The 17399-nt window shown below is 45.9% G+C and overlaps 1 protein-coding gene across 24 annotated transcripts in view; it reads left to right on the top strand.

Moving 5' to 3' along the window:
- Positions 1-17399, top strand: part of ARPP21 (cAMP regulated phosphoprotein 21) — a 184183-nt gene that overhangs the window by 46351 nt on the left and 120433 nt on the right. For 4 of the 24 annotated variants that reach the window (XM_061464347.1, XM_061464342.1, XM_061464336.1 and 1 more), the window contains exon 1: positions 8407-8753. The gene's annotated coding sequence lies outside the window, so the exon portion shown is untranslated. Of the gene's footprint in view, positions 1-4691; positions 4807-7119; positions 7334-7377; positions 7468-7835; positions 7860-7920; positions 8143-8403; positions 8754-17399 lie in introns of those variants that run through there. The other 20 variants (XM_061464340.1, XM_061464338.1, XM_061464337.1 and 17 more) reach the window with 12 other exon arrangements.

Here is a 17399-nt window from a genome sequence, read left to right as displayed (position 1 = left end):
TTGTAAGAATGTCATAACGTAATTGGAGCATTAAAGTGAAATTTGCGATGACAAACATTAACGATACAAAAGAGGGAAAATGTGGTTATCTTTAGGCTGACAGATAATGTCAGCTTTCTTGCAAGACCCAGATGGTGCACAGGAAAATGGCACGAACGGTTTCATTTCCATGTTTTCATGGTTATGATATTTGGGAATACAGCGTCACAAACACACGGGGAGGTTTGTGTTCGTGAGCCAATGGTGCCTTGCAGAGTACAGAGTCCAGTGCTGAGCAATCGAAGCAATAGGTAGGGGATGTCTTGTCAGTGATGCAGGATTGTTGTTGCAATAAAGGTGAGGTGCGGCGTAGCCGTTTTCTGGCTGTCCCTCTCTCTGGATATGCACTTTGAATCCTTCTTTCCTTAAAGAAAATAAAATAAGAGAGGGGGAGGGAGGAAAGGGAGAGAATGATTTAACAATTATGCAGGAAATTATACAATGCTAAAATTGTACCGTGTTCTGCTCTTTCAGTGAAGGGACTTTCGACAGTGTTGCACATCGCAAAGGCTGTAATTTTAGGGCGTGAAAAAATGTAGATTCCAAACAAAGGAAAATTTAAATATGTCTAGTGGGTAAGGCAATGTGAAACAAAAGGAAGGCAGCTGGAAAAAAATGGGGGGAACTGCATTATTTTAAGGGCAGTGACTGAGAAATAACTATGCTTAAGCATCCAAGACCTGAAAGGTCCAAGACCTCAAAGTGCTGGAAGCTTCAGTATCTGCCTTTGTGTTCTGTCCCTGCAGTACAACGCTGTGGGATTTCCTACTGCCCCCATCCATCCCTTCATGGTGAATGCATGGTTTAGTGTGAGGTGTCCCTGCCCATGGCAGGGGGGTTGGAACTGGATGATCTTAAGGTCCTTTCCAACCCTAACTATTCTATGATTCTATCTTTACATAAGCAGTCATTCACTCTTTGCTGCCTCTTTTCTGCAGCTCACTAAACCAACACTAAAGTTGACTGCAAAGTGTTTAAGAGAAACACTGCAACTTGCTAAAAGGGCACCACAGCAATCCCCACACCTTATCAAATGATTACTGCTGTAGGATTTTAACCTATAGCTCCTTGGAAGACCCCTAACGCTTCCCACCCACATGACAAAGGCCACATTTTGCTACTTTTATCACTGAGAGAACTTGAGAGGGTTTTCAAGTGACACATAGCAAGAATTACTCTCTGCTTACTGTAGGGCTGCTGTTGGGATCTTTCAGCATAGTCACACTGACTATGCTGAATTATGGCTACGTCTGTGCCTTTCCTGGTCATATTTGCTGAGCACAAGCAAAACTAATGTGACAATACATAAGGTGTAGAAAGAGGCTGCCATTGCCTCCAGTAGTTTGTACAGGGCTGGGTTTGGAATGCGTGGTTTAGCCCAGGTGTTGAGTTTTGGGTTGGGTTGGGGTTCTTGTTGGTTGCTCCTGTTCTTTGGCACATCTGCACGCTCTTTTGCACATAAAGCATCACAGGCCCTTAAAGGGGGCAACCACCTCATTTAACGTGGATTGTGAGGGGAACTGATTAGCCAGAATATTGTGATGGTTTTCACTGTGGATGGTCTCATCTCCTCCTGAGCAGCGTTCGTGACCAGTGCTTGCCTGCTCTCTAGGTGTGCCAGGAGGAAAGCTAGGGTTTTGTACTTTGCTGTAGACAAAGGGCTGCAATAAAGCCTTTTCCTGCTAAAATTCTGATGGGAAACTGCTTTGTGCTAGTGAAGTTGTTTGTGATTCCTATTGCTGAGGAGTGCAACTACCCTCTTGCAGATGCTATCTTTGTCATATATCTCCTTAGAGCCACTCATACTTGTAAGCCAAGCAATTCCTGGGCTCTTGGGTGACCCTGAGCCGTTGGATTATTAAAGCTCATAAATCCTATTGAAAGACTGGAATTTCCTCAGCCTGATTTCTTCCCTACAGTGCTCTAATACGTGTAGGTACTGCACATTCCCCGCAATGAATCACAGATCTCAGGATAGCCAAGATAGCCTGGGACTCTCCCTCCTCCTCTTTTTATCACCATTTTCTCTCCGGCCCATCCTAACACCGCGTCTCACAACATTCTTGCTGACTTTCTTCTCTCACTGCTCTTCCTCACCACTGCTTTTTATTTGTCTCTTTGCCCTAACGTGCACACTGCATATATATATATATATATATATATCATAAAAACCACTGTGATGCTAAGTTCCTATGTTAGAGATGTGCTTCTGTCCAGAGCAACTGAGAGCTGCCCACTGCCTTGATCTCCCAACCTGTCATAGCTCTTTGAATGCTGTCTGCCATATGACTGAGTCAGAAGGATGCCAGGCTGAGCCCTCTGGGTAGCATTTGACTTACTTCAGAACCAGTCCACTGCCCCCCCAACACCCTGACCTGGAAGTCCTCCAGTCCTTCTGCCTATAGAATAAAGGAAGGAAAAGGCTACAACACAAGAGTCCCTCTGCACCAGTGCTACAGCTCTCCAAGCTAGGGTTGCAATTCCTGCTCATCTTCTTGTAAGAGTCACAACTGAGCAGTGATTCAGAGCTAGTTTCTGGTCTGAGTTGGGGTCAGAGAACTCTTCATGGGGTGAGGAAGTCCACATTGGAATATCCTTTTGAAGGGACACAGATACGGCACGTCAAACACTTCAGGATTTCCAAAAGAAACAAAGAGGGGATTTGAAATGTTAAACACGAAGAAATGATGTGGGGGGAAAACACCTTCCTCAGCCCCTCTAGCAACAGATTATAGTTGGAAAGCGTTATTCATTGATCTTCCTCTAAAGAGACAGCCCCAGATTTAGGTGCCTGATCTTAATCCTAATGAAGTCCACTGCAAAATTCCCACTGACTTCAGTGGGAACAGCAGAAAGCTTCTCTTTTTGCATCAAATCTGAGCTACCAGGACAAGCTGCACACAAATTGCTTGCTTAATTTTCCTTTATTGGTAATGCTATAGGTGGAATAAATATTTGGGTTCTTCCCGAGAAGTGTTTGGAACGGCAGCAATTTGGCTGTATTTCCATATTGTAAAGTGCCATTCCCGATAAAGCACAGTATTTTTAAGTTCCTCTCCAAATTCTTCCTGGTTATTTTGTTTGTCACACATAAAAATGGAATAAAAGTTGAAAGCAAACAACTAAGACTGATCTCTCGTACAGGTTATGGTAAAATCCATCAACAGTTAGCTTATTATACTGTTGTGCCTCAATCGGAATCGTTCCATAACTCCAAAACACAATACACTTCATACGCTAGCTTTGCTTCACTGAGAAATGACTAGAGGTAGAAGAAATGTGCAGCCACTCATGCAGGCTTTCATTAATGTGTTCAGTAACACCACACACCTTCTATTCCAGGAACCTCCTGTGAGTGCAGAACTGCATGAAGCTCCCTATGGTTGTCTGACATCCCCTACAAACCCTGATGCTGGTTTTTGAGAGCCCACTAAGGTTTTTCCTCGATTCCTAAGTGAAAATTGAGTTAACAGAGTCAGAAAGTGTGCTCGCAGTGAGCAAGTAATACAGTCTGTTGTTGTCGTGCTCTGAAAACACCTTGAGCTGAAGGGTTTGGTGCTGCCTCTTGTGTGCTTGTTCAGCTTGGAGGAAAAAAGGCTCTGCAGAGACCTTGTAACAGTGTTCCGGTACCTAAAGGGGGCCGACAAGAAAGCTGGAGAAGGGATTCTGGCAAGGGCATGTAGGGACAGGACAAGGGGGAAAGGCTTTAAACTGGCAGAGGGGAGACTGAGATGAGCTCTTAGGCAGAAGCTCTTCCCTGTGCGGGTGCTGAGGCGCTGGCACAGGGTGCCCAGAGAAGCTGTGGCTGCCCCATCCCTGGCAGTGTTCAAGGCCAGGTTGGACACAGGGGCTTGGAGCAAGCTGCTCTAGTGGAAGGGGTCCTTGCCCGTGGGACACAAACCCCCCTGTGATTATTCTGTGACACCTTTGCTTCACTGCTGTAGCATGGTCCTTATTGCACAAGGGCACTTTGCAGGACCAGAGTCCCAGAAAGCATGTGCTGGGGGTTACTTAAATGCTTTATTCCAGAAAGTATTTGGACAAGCAGGTCATGTGTCTGCCTGTCTTCTTTTTTTTCCCCAATGACTGCCAGAATCTGGCAATGCAACAGCCACAAAAAGGTGTCAGAGGTCTGAGGAGCTCATCAAATTCTGCCTGTGCTTGAACACAGAGCTTCTACCGACTTCCATGAAGCTCTAATGGACAGTTGTCCCTCTGCACGCTTACAAATCAGCACATGCAGCTGCAAAGCATTGCCGTGGCTCCCCACCTCTTGAGTATTATGGTTGTGCAGTGATTGTGAGTTTTCTTTCTGCAAAGAAAAGCCCTGAAGAGGGGATGTAGAATCCATATTCCCTTAGGTTTGTAGCTGACTGCGAAGGTCTGAGGTGATATCTCAGCAAAGGGAGGCAGTTTCACCTCTTTGCACATGCTGTGTTTGATGCTGCTTGCCATTCTCACTGGAAATACTAGCTTGCATGATACTAGGGTGAGACTTGGGTTTGGTTTTTTTTTCTGAGTATTTCCTTTGATGTTGCTGTCGCTGATACCTTTTAGCATCTGCTAACTTGCCCCAAGCACATCCTGCCCCGCAGGAGGGAGTGGAGTGAACTGCCAGGACTACAGCTCGATGCCTTTTTGTCTGTTCACAGATCTGACACACAGCTCTGGCACTCCCCACTCTGAAGACACCCCAGTATCCCAGCGGTGGCAGACAAGCTGTGCACACGTGGCTGATTCCCATGTTCATCGTGTCCAGTGACTGGGGTAAGGTGCTGTTCACTCCCCTCACTCCCTCTCCTCTTTGCAGGTGAGTTGCAGGCTGTCTAGCAAAGGCATGAGTGAGTAGGGCTTGATCATCCTGATCAAGCCTGCGTTCCTGTCATTAACTGGGTACCTCGCTTGGGAGAGAGGGGGATGATGTGCAGCAGCCAAGAGAGGTCCTCTGCATTCCAGTGCATGTTCAAGATGGTCATTTTGGGATACAAGCTTTGGTCCACAGTGGAGATGGCTGAAAGAAATCCTCCAGAAGCAAAGAGCTGGTCCTTCCCCCGTGTGCTGTAGAATACTAGTGCCATTTAGAGCCTTTCTGCTAGGTTTTTTTGCGCTTTCAGATGCAATTTGTAGCACATCGGGTGGGGATATGAAATGAAAAGCAGCTGGAGCCACACATGCCCATGCTAGGAGCCCATGCTAAGCCCCATCAGGAGGTGCATGAGCGGAACAGGTTTTGGTGCACAGAGCTGAACGCCACTGATCACTCGAGGCGTGCACCAGGAGCCTGCTGATGCACACCCTGTTGTGGTTCACTGCTCACTGTATTCTTCCAGTCAGATGCCATTCAGCAGTCCCTGGTGAAAGCAAGGGTTTGCTTCCAAGGGGAAAGAGGGATTCCAGGGGTGCCTGGAGAATTCCCACTCAAGCAGACGTGGTGCCCTCCAGCCTCCCATGCATTTGTCTGTGTTTGGCTGGTACATGACTGGTTAATTGTGGCAAACTGCCTTCTGTACCAAGGACCTTCTGGAAGCACATAACAAAAGGAGTGCGTTTTCAGCCGTGTGTTTTAAATCAGGAGTGTCTGTCTGTGGGAGTTGGATTATTTGTATCGCTGCAGACAGAAACAATGACTGCACTTCCTAGGACCTTGCTGCTTTTTACTTATTGACTGTTTATTTTTCATCCTTACGATTACTAATTGCAGCCAGTACCAGACGCTTCTGTCTCCTCTCAGGTTATTGTAGTAGAGGGCATTGTACCAGATGCATGGTTATTCACAGAGCATGAATTTCCAGCAGCTGAATGGCGGGATCTGCTCTAAGTGATCTATGGCAATTACATTTGGTGTTGTACAGCTATAATTTCACTGCATATTAATAGCCACCTAGAAAAGAGGTAAATGCCCTTTTCTCAGCTGAGTGCAGAATGAACGCCGGGATGCATTCAGTTGGGTAAAGCGAGGCTCAGATTTTAAATGGATAGCAGGGGTTTTATGTGGTTTATGTGCATTGTCTGTTTCCGTCTGCCTTGATGGTGTGCAGTGAGGCTGATGGATAAGCATCATCACGGCAGATCCTGGATAGAGATGTGCTGGGAAGGGGGAGGGCAGGGGAAAGGGATCATGTGCCCCATTTTAAGTGGCTCATCTCCTATACCCCAAATCTGCTGCAGGCCTTTTTGTTGGTGGTTTTTTCCCCCCTTTCATCAGCTCAACCCATCAGTGGGGATCAGCAGCAATAATAATCAAAACCACCCTCCACTAAATCTGGAGCCAAGGGCCCGTTTTCTTTCCCCCTTTTTTTCTTCTGGGAGGGTGGGGGGGGAGGCAGCGATATGGAGTGGGTGGGAGCAGATAACAAGGGATCTGAGGAGATTAACGAGCTTTCTCCTTATTAGCGCTGCTCCCGGGTGCTTTGTCTGTGCTTCTGGGCTGAGGGATGGGCTGACGGGGAGGACGCGAGGGGGAGCGGCGGGCAGGAAGCCACCCAGCACACGCAGGGCCGGGCAGGCAGACCGACAGGCATCCCCACCCCGCACAGCGCCCTGCCGGCTGCGGGTGGTAAAGGGCGGGTATCGGGGAAGGGATGGTTCGGGGGGTGCCCGCAATGGCTGCGGGGCCGGCGGCGGGGCCTGCGGTCCGAGGCGCGGCACGCAACGTGGGCGGGGAGAGGGGAAGGGAGAGGGAAGAGACCCGCAGGCAGAGCGCGGCGCGGCGCAGCCGGGGAGCGAGGCACATAAAGGACGGAGGCCGGGGGCAGAGCAGCGTGAGGGGACCCGGTCGGGCACCGGGAGAGGCGGAGGAGGAAGAGACGATGCCTTACAGGAAGCCAGGCACTGTACTGTAACAGCAGCGTGGTTTGCAGCAAAATAAACTAACCGGCCAGCCCCAAAATACCAAACAAACAAAAATTAACCCGAGGCGCTGCGGGCAGATCGCGTTTGCAGGCAAGTTTTTAAAAAAAAACCAAAAAACAAGAAAGCCAAAAAAAAAGAAAAATGGAAAGAAAAAGCCAAACCCAGGATCTGTGTGGCGTGATGCTCTTTGTTGTTGCGGTGATTTGTATTACTGTGTATCCCCCCCCCTTTCCAGCATGTGTTTTCTGTCATGTCGTTGGGATCGTTCCCCCACCACCCTTCCCTCCCGCGAGCTTTTAATTTTGGAGGTCAGGGCGGCTTTGAGCATGTGGAGCGGTGGGAACGGGAGCGAGGAGCCGTGCATGGAGCGCTGGGGCGTGCGCCTGGGACGGGCGATGTGCAATTATTTATAGCAGTTGCAGCAGCCCGGCGCCGAGATGTGGTATTTACCGGGGGGGGGGGGGGGGGGGGAGGAAAGGAAGGACGGAAGGAAGGAAGGAAGGGGAGAGCGCGGTGGGGCAGGATGAGAGCGGTGCTGGAGCCGGAGCCTCGGAGCGCCGGGGTGGCGGAACGCAGGTACGGCGGGCGGAGGGACCCCGCGCTGCCGCCTTGCCTTGCCCCTGCTCTGTGCGCGGTGGGACGGGGGTGAGGTGATGCGGCCGGAGCTCGGCGGTGCCTGGGGACGGGGCGGGGGGGGGGACGGACGGGACATTTCCCTCCTCCCAGCGGTCCCTTGAGCTGAAATGCATCGAAGTGTGGGGAAAAAGCAGCCCCACAGAACCCAGCTTCCACTCGCTGGTTTGTGAACAGCATCGAAGGATCCGCTTTAAAAAGCTGGGTGGGGGAAAGCCCGGGCTTGTTTGCCTGGCATTGTTCTTACGGGCGGCGGATGTAGTTGATGCTTCCTCAGCATCTCTTCTTTTTTGCATGCAGTGAAGGAGGAGCGCAAGCCCGGGAGTTATTGTTGGGTATCCTAGCAGCTTGCTTTCATAAAAATATAGTTCATGTTGCTCTGTTTAGCATCATTGTCTGTGCCTTTCAGCGAGAGCTCTTGTAGATCTGACCAACTCATCCAGAGCAGCCATTGCGCAGCCTTGTTTAATTGGTGTTTCTTTTTCTTTTTATTTAACTGGTTTTGGGCATTCATTCACCGTTTTGGCTGGTGGGGGAGACACACTCCCGGTTCGGGTGCGTTATTTCCCGTGCTAGGTGTGCTTTTGTGGCTCCGCTCTCCCATCCCTGCGCTTCCAGGTGTGTGCGGTTTTGCTTGAATTCATTGCTGTGAATGTGCCGGGAGGGGGGGGGGACGACGACACACATACACATAAAGGCGTTCAGGAGCAGCACAAGTGTTTGCTCATCCCCTCTTTGACTTCTCTACCATTTGCTCATCCTCTCTTTGACTTCTCTACCCTTGCGCTGAGGTAGATGCATGCACTCTTGTAACTGGCATATGTAGATTTTAGGCAAGTACAAATTGAAGCTGAGGGTGATGGGGAGGGGAAAAAAAAGGCAACCCAAATTGCTGTAAACTGACCTGCAACTCTTCAGTCGCATAATTTAACTGCACGCTGGTTTTTGTTTTAGCAGTCTTCGTCACGGATCGAGGCAAGTTTGTGTGCACAATTAGGCTTGCACGTTGGTAATCTCGCAGTGCCTTTGCCTCTCGGCTCCCAGTTGGGCATGGTTACCTTGAGAGCTGTGGGATCAGCACTGCTGGAGCATGCTCCGGTGGGGAGAGCGGGTGTGTGCTGGTTTTAATGCTATTTAATGAAGATGCTTCTCACTCTGCAATATACGGAGCATAATGGAAGAGCAGAGCGGTGATTGGTTATGGATACTGGAAAAGGAGAGATGCAAAGGTAAAAATGGAAATCCCTGAAATATTTCTATTCCATTAATGAAATAAAATGCAGCTGTGCAGAAGGGTGCTCGGTTCGCTGGGGTTAGTCAGACCGTTTGGTGGTGTCTAAGATGGTAGAAGAAATGATTTCAAAAGTTGTATGAAACAAACTGCAGACAGGAGCTGATCTTGTGCTGTTGGCAAATCTGACTGTGTGTGGGTATGCTGAAGTCAAAGGAGAATATGCCATTTTTATTCTTTTTGGGTTTTTTAATGTTGGTGTGTCTTCCAATGGAGTAGTGCTAAGAAGCATCTTAATATTGAATTTGTTCTGGTGCTAACTGGTTTCAATGGTGAGGTATTTATATTCTTATCAGTAGCCTCCTGAAGCAGGACTTTGGAGTTTTTATTCCCCACAGTTAAAAGTTATTTCAGTTGATATTAAAAATCCTTGTTGCATGTAAAGCTCGCAGAGTGCCAGCAGCTCTAAACCTCTTGCAATCTATGTGTAAAGGGAAATACCTCTAGATGAATGCAGTGTACACCGTTATGCATGATGCTTGAAGATACTTTTGGAAGCCTGCCTTGTTTAGTGCCGTGTATCTGCAGTCAGAAATGCATTTATGAGCTATTTGCAAGTAGCACGCTCTAAGAATCGTGTGGAGAAACTTGCCTTGATTAAAGATGTCTTGTAGAAACCAGCTGTATTTTCTGTGTTGCCTGCAGTTTTACATGATGCAGGTCTAAGAAATGGCTGTGTGCCCATCCTGCAAAGCCCTTTCTCAAGCAATTGTTTCTTTTTTTGCTCTTTGATTGCCCCAGGGCTAAGCGTGCAAGCGAGGGTTGCTTAGGCAAGTGTTGCGCTGTATCGTACCCATGAAGGAAGAATTGCATTGGGATGGTAGGGGGAACGCAATGATGGTTTTAACACAGGTGCTATGGTAGGTCTCGGGGAGAGAACGGTGCAACAGTCAGTTGGAAACTTCATCCTGCTGGAGTAAAGCTGTGTGCCAAATCCTGGTGGTGTTGCTGTTCCCCCTGGGCTTTACTGGGGTTATTGGCACGATTGCAGTAAACTGGACTTGGCCTGATAAATCTCTGCTGTTAAACGGAATTTCTGGGGGTACATAAAAGAAACCCAGAAAGTTTTAGGATCTGCTGCACTCTCGGCATCTTCCCTGGTTATGAATTTAACAACTAACTGTAAACTTGGTGGAAATGGGGAGAAGTGCACTGATCCTAGGATGGCTTACTTACAGCCTGTATTTCCTCTCGTAGGCATTGCTCTTGCTACCATCAGTGGGAGCCTTAAATTTGGAAGTGCATCCAGGGTTTGGTTCGATCCTTTTATCAGTGCTACAGACAGATGCAGGGACAAATCTTCAGCAGCTGTAAATTGATGTAGTTCCATTGGCTTTAAGACCAGTGTAGATTTACACCAGCTGATGATACGCCCTTCTGCTTGTAACATGCAGGATCTGTAACTTGCACTGAGTGGTATTATCGGTTCTGATGGTGTTAATTTCAGAGTAGGAAAAGGATTTTGGCAGACTGGCAAATCCTTGCTTATAGGTACCACTCACAAATGAGTGGCTTGATCCAGTGAGTGCTCCCAGCTCCATTTATTCCCTCGGTGGTAAAGAGAATTTGTAACTTCCGTGATTGTTTAAAGGAAACGCTATTGGTATTGAGGAATCTATTTTAAAAACTATAATTAAAGGTTGGCTAGTTGAGAAGCAATGTAATTACTGTGCAATAAACTTGCAAAATCAGTTTGTCCCCTGCTCGTTCATTTATTAGATCTGAAGGTCTTCATTAATACTCTCAGCAGGTAGTAAGTCAAGCAAATGGGTCACTTTCTCTTCTAGAGGAGTGAAAGAGTCATCAAACAAGTAATACATGGTAAAGAGTCTGTGTGTTCCGGTGGAGAGCACTTGGTTCTGAAGACTTAAAAGTGCTGGGTATGAACATTTCTGTGCCTGTTTGGTAACATGCGTTTCTAGGGCGCGTTCTCTTTTGATGGCAAACTGCAACCCAGGTAAGTAGGATTTTCCCCATTTTAATGCTGAGTGAATTGAGCTGCGGATACATTATGCAAACCATGTGAGGTCATGAATCTAGTGTTTGACCACCATCAAAATGAGATCTGTTCCAGTCTCCAGCCTTACACGGGTCACCCCTGACTGATTGTTGGGCTTGGCTTTGTTTTCGGGTTTTCCCACCTCATACATGAAATGATGACTTTCAGAAACATGTAGATCTAAATAAACTGTACCTGTTGGTTTTTAATGGTTGCAAATGTTTTGGTTTTGCTTAATTTAATGATAAGCCCTTCTTGCAAGGAAGTGCCTTCAGAACAAGTGTGAGGAATGACTCATGTCTGGACTTGTTGGGGTTTTTTTTGCTTTTTAATATATTAAACATGCCTGTAAATGCAGGTAAACATATTGGTTACTGTTCATGGACGGGATGTGTTTTGTCTTGGGCTCTGTTTAAGAAGGAGATTTAAACCCAGATCAGAACAATGGCCACCCTGCTTTGCGTGAGCGTATCAGTGTGCATGCACACACAGTTTGTTAGAAAATCAACCAGACATTACGCTATAAACCTCCAGTACTGCCTGCTTTAATGAAAACTCTTTGTTTTATAAGTAACATCTATGGTGGGTTCTTGGCAAGTAAGTCCTCATTTGCCAGTGGAGGTCCAAACCACTTAATTACAGGACTTAAGAGCTAAACTGCTCGTCGTTTTCTTAGAGGTTTGAAACTTCACTTTAGCTCATATGGTTGCTTTACAGTAGCTAAACGTGGTGATGCATTGCCGATGGCCCTGTGTAAGAATGCTCCCTATATAGAGGTCTTTTATGGTTTTTCTTAGCTTATCTTCATTTATAAGAATACATGAATTATCTATATTGATACTTAAGGTGTAGCGTATGCGATCTGAAATGACAAACTGCATTAATTTCAGAGGAAGAGCACTGGGGCTCTGTGTCAACTTCAGGGAAAAAGCCCTGAGCAAACACTTCCATAATGTCCTACCACAGTTGCCCTCTTCTACCTGTAAATAACGTTACCGGTGTTTACTGCTGCTTCCCTTTTCACTGTTGTGGCTTCCAGGCAATCCATCATCAGTACGCTTATTTTATGGTCCCTTGGAAAAAGGGGTTACTGAGGAGGTCTCCTTTCATTCAGATGTATCGGGTTTTAATCTGTGGTGAGATTTTGAGCCCACGTTAGATTGTTCTAGATTCCTAAATCAGTAATAAACCGGTACATGAAAACGTTATGTCACTTTTTTCCCCTCCCCTGTTACACCTAAATTCCCTGTTCCTCAGAGGAAGAAGTGGTCTGAATATGAGGAGAAATGCAGAGAAACAAGGAGTAAACAAAACAGCCTCTTTTACAGCAGTGAGTACATACGGGCTGTTTAGATGAGGTAACTGCTGTGATGAACATGGTGAAAAATACCCAATCCTAGAGAGCCCACAGGTTTTCCTGCTAATGCTGAAGAAGCTATGCAGTGTGAGGGTGATAATATCATACAGCATGACTTAGCTGAAATGCAGAAGGCGTAGTTAGGCAGCGACAGCTGGGAATTTGGAACTGATGATTTGGATATCCAGTGACTTTCTGAAGTGGGTTTAAGAGTGTTTTCTAGTCTCTGGCAATATATGGAGGCAGTAACCGCATAAGGCTGTTCTTGGGGCGGGCACGTTCACGTAGCCTATGTTGAAGTATGTAAGGTGAGGAGTGTGTTTTTATAAGTGAAAGAAAATACTGCTCCGGAGAAACTGGGACGCTTTTAGGCTGATTTCTCCAAATCAGATGTCTGCTCTTGAGCTTTTCAGGCCAAGAGTCCCAGCTAACAAGAAGAATACCACGAGAAAGCCAAGTCCTGTGTAAAGTATTCTTGTAACTTAATGCTTTTTAGTGTATTTCTCATTTAGTCTGGAGCAATAACGTGATTTATTTATGAGCTGTTTATACAGGGCTCGTGTTAAAAGTGTAGAAGCTCAGTAACATCTTCCAAGTGATGAAACTGTCTCTTTCCTAAATTGGATGCCTTCAGGATTTTGAGTCAAAGGAAAACTTAAATGGTCAGCAGGATGGTATTAAAAACTAATAAGCAATTAAACAGGACCCCCTAAGCATCCCCCTTCCTCCACTGTTGAATGCTCTGGCTTTTATTTAGCAAAGGTTTTGCCTTCTGTTTTTAATCTGTGCTAACACATGAAAATCAAGTATACACGAACCAGCTCCTTTCAGGCTTCTGTTTCAACCCCGTTTTAAGAGCCACGCAGCAGTGATTTTTATTGGATTCATAAAATCATCAGAGCCAGTTTTATGCTCTAGGAATTGAATTCCGTCATCAAAAGCGTGCCTGAACAGCTAATAATTTTGTCATTAACCCTGTTGCAGCAGTTGCATTTTTTATTGCCTGGTGAGTCGAGGTTTCCCTGTGCCTTCAATACAGAAAGCATTTTGTAAGCTTTGATTTGTCATTAAATATGAGCAGTCAGCTTGTGGTGCTTTTCTTCGCAGGGAGCACGTGCATCTTTGGTGACTCGCAGGGCTTCTCGTGGTGTGATAGTTTATTTACTGGGAAGGAAGTTACCACAACGTGGTCCTGAGTAAAGGAGGCTTTTCAGTCGGATGAAGCTAATGCAGTTAACTGCAGCGATTAGAAGTATGTTACAAGTACAGTTAAATTCTTGCAGTTAAATGCTCTGTGCTAAATACTGTTGAATGCAATAGCAAGTTTTACTGCGAGGGCAAACTCCCCAGTAAACTCCTGTTTTACTAGGGAATCTGCTCTCATGTAGAATAGGTACAGCACAATGTCCTTCTGGAGAATATGCCTGCTTTGTGGTTTTGGGGTGTTTGTGCCATTGAACTTGGAATGCTGTGCCTTCAGCAGCACAGAAGTAAATCCTAATAGCAGGGGTTCAAGCTAGACTTTAAGGTTTTTCCATTTTCAAGTGACTGTTCTGTTTCTAAATACATTGCCACTGGCATAACAGTTAAAATAGCTTGAGCTTGCTTAATGTATTATAAAGTGTTTGTCATGGAGTCAGAAATGTGTATGGTGCCATAAAAGCTTTAGGAGAAACACATCAAATAAATTGCTCCACTCCGAAGGCTCACTACAGATTTTAATGTAAGGCCAGGAAATGTCTGATAGCGTCATAATTTGTGTATTTTATAAACCATGAAATCTAAAGAGAGGAGGTCTGACTCTCATGCTTGTGGGTTTTCTTCCTTTAAGAAAAATCAGAGTTTTCTCCTACCAACAAAAAAAAAACAGGAAAATTGTGAACGTTAGATCTAAAAGGGAAGCATAACGAGTAAGTTAAGGCATCTTTAAGTACCGTATTTCATTACATATAGTACCATGAGAAAAATGATAATGAAACCATGTTTGATTTGAGTATGTTTTTTGAGGAAGCTTTAATTCACAGAAAACAAGTCTATATGGAAAATGCACTGTACTTACCAGCTTTATGTACCTCTGTGCTGTTCCACTACAGTACTGCAATCTGTTCTGCATCTGAGCAGTGAAATGGAGTGGTCTCTAGTGACAGGAACTGTGGCAAGCAGCGTAAGAATCATGTTAGATACTACAGACAATTAATTATTAGTGATGGATAATGTAACTTTTGTTTAATCTGTGTACTCATGGAAATGACAGCCTTTGGAAGAAGTCCTTGAATGACCTGCTTCTTGAAGTAACCATCTCAAAACCAGAGGCTAGGATAAAGGGAGTGGGGGGGGGGGGCATAATGGAGGATTAACAGCAGAAGTACTGCTTGTAATGTGAAGTCGAGTTATGGGGCATCATAAGTAGGAGGACAGCAAAGGGAAGGAGGACTTTAAGGAGATATTCCCTGATGATGAAATAGTTGGAGTTTTGGATCACCCAGAGAAAATTTATAGATGGTCTATAATGATGCTGAATCAAATGAGCATACAGATATAAACCTATAGACTGCCTTATAGCATCATTTGTTTTCTGATTGAAAAAAGACCCTAATGTGTGCACATGAGATCCCTGTCTCAGTATGAAGGATCGGGACCAAGTGACAACTCCTCTGCATTCGCTCTTGGTCTCCTCAAATCGGAGGTTACAGGAACTGCAAATGATCTGCGTCTCCCAATTTTGCTGTTGCAGAATTGCTCCTCTCTGCCACCTGCCTGGCAGAAGAGAAAGGAAGGTGATATTGTTGCCGGGGTTCGAGGGCAGCCACACAGCAGCATCCATGAGGGTGGGAGGTGGTGCTTGGTCTGGCTTAATGTCAGTGCGTGAAGCTGGTGGGCGAGTCCTGGGGAGGCATGTAAGATCCTGGACTGTCATATGTAGGTAGTTCCTCTATGAGAATAAATTGGTTTCTAGCTTTAATAGCTCTTGCCATGCCAGTAACCTCATAAACTAGCCAGGTATTTACTGAAATAGCATGATGTGCCCTGTGACTGCACAGATTCACTGTGAAGGGCTCTGTGTTAACGGGGAAGGCTTTGTCGAAAAGAGCAGACTGAGAGACAAGCCTTGACGCAGCGTTTTGGCTGGCTGTGCTTGTGCTGCTGGTGACCACACAGCCATAGTGGTGGGGCTGTGGCTCCCAGAGACACGCTGCCCACTCCTCCTTCTGCTGTGATCATTTCCGCAATGCGGGAGGAAGATGCGGCAAGCACCTGCCTCTTGCGAAGCCCACGGATTTCTTTGATGTGCACGTTGCTCCTCAGGGTTTTTTGGGGGAAGGAGAACGCATAACGTAATTGGTGCTCACCAACGCCGATGATGGATTTTTCCTCTCTTCGAGAGCTGTATGTTCAAAGAATCGCTGCGAACTCTGCTCTGTGTTACAGCTGTGTCCCGTGTCCAGGCAATGAGAGTCAAAATGCAGATTCTTTTGGCACTTATTCCTGTTTGTGTCTATTTAATAATGCACACTTGTGTCACGTCTTTATTGCTGTTGCCAGACACTTCAAAGGTTTCTGTAATGAAATTGCATCGGTGTACGAGCGCGTCACAAGATAAGACAGTGAAATACCGGCCCTTCTTAATAAAACATTCTATTGATGAAAAGGCACAATTTCAACATGTGGAAAAGGAAATCATTTCTATTCACTTCAGTACTCGGAGAGCACCTGCAAGTCTTTGGCTTGCCTCAAGAATGACAGCAGACTGAGCCGTTCAGTTGTGCCTGGTATTTAAGGTCCCTTCCATCCCGAACCATTCTGTGATTCTCTATTATGAGCAAATTCCGTGGCACGGGAATGTGTTTGCTAGATTAGCATTGACTCGAGATCATAGCAAAGGAGGCAGAGGAGTGGTCCGAGTGCTTCTGATGCACAGTTAAATGTTCCCCTGGGATGTATAATTTATTACCTGTGCCTGATACTTTGAATGGGACTGGCAGATGATGGTGTAAGGTACCAGTGCTGCTGGGAATGGCAGCTGCATGTGCAAATGTTTCAGTGTCTGTTCACTGCCAGTCAGATGATTCTAATAAAAGGAATTCAGAGGCTCCATTTTTGACCTTATCTGGGGGCAAGTCACTCAAGGTGCTGTTGCTGTTAAGCATTGGAAAACTGGAAAGCAGAATTTCAAGTAGCCTGACAACATTATCAGGGAAAATAAAAGATATGGAGGGGAGTTGGTATTGTATTATCCTGGCAACAGCAGCGTGTGAAGTAAAGCACTTAGAAGTTAGGAGACTTACTGCATCCTTAGGTGTAACATACAAACAAGGGATCTTCCTTAAAACCAGCCTGGAAGTGCAGGAAGTTGAATTAGACAAATGACTGCAGTCCATTGGGACTCTTTCCTTGGTTTGTGCCTCTTTCCTGGCCGTTTCCACGTGTGCATCAGTTGTCCGTGACCATTCTCCGTAACGGACCTTTGCCTTTTGTAAGTTGTGCCCCTTGTGTGAATGTCCCTGTGTTAAACCAACCCTTCTGACTTCTTGGGTTTTCAACTTTTGCTCATGTTTTCTAGCTCTTTTCCCTTAACTGTCTATATCAGTTTCTTGCCCCTGTTTGAAATGGCTGAAAAGTGATTTATTCATCATATAGTACTGCACTTTTAAAATTAACAGATTCTATAGGTATTTGGGCAGTCAGTTTATGATAAACACGTTATATAAAACATGCTATCATTATTCTAAACATGCCAGTTCCCAGATCTCTTGGACTTTGTTTTGGTATCCCCTAAGGAGGGAACGCCAGAACAGCTCTGACTGCATCTGTGAACCAAAAGGGTTTGTGGTGGAATCTAGAAGACCTCGTGCTTTTGAACTTCTTCATGTAAGCAGCTCCTATCAGTCTGCCTGGGTCTCTTTGGGGCCTCTGTTCAGCTTCAGTAGCTCCGTGGCATTGTGTGTGTGTTCAGTGCGCGTGGAAAATGTTGTGTCCTGAACTCTCCATCTATGTAGAGTTTTTTTTCTTGGATTAGTGGTATTTTCAGTAAAGTTCATGTTTGGCAGTCGCTTAGAAAATAAAGCGTAACGGAAACGGCACAGAATTAAATGCCTTTGGTGGCGTGTTTGCTGCAAAAGGCTTTTTACACGTTGGCTCTCTGCCCTTTTGTATGGGCAGCTGTGTGTCATGGGAGCAGATCCCAACAGCCAGCGTAGCACCTCCTGCGTTACGCTGGACGCAGTTTA

Source organism: Pezoporus flaviventris, unplaced genomic scaffold (assembly GCF_033815535.1).
Source record: "Pezoporus flaviventris isolate CSIRO_AGI_PZ_B2104156 unplaced genomic scaffold, CSIRO_AGI_Pfla_v1 ptg000037l, whole genome shotgun sequence".
In the NCBI taxonomy this organism is placed as follows: domain Eukaryota; kingdom Metazoa; phylum Chordata; class Aves; order Psittaciformes; family Psittacidae; genus Pezoporus; species Pezoporus flaviventris.
The sequence above is the reverse complement of the archived record's forward strand: the minus strand, read 5'-3'. Positions and strand labels throughout refer to the sequence as shown.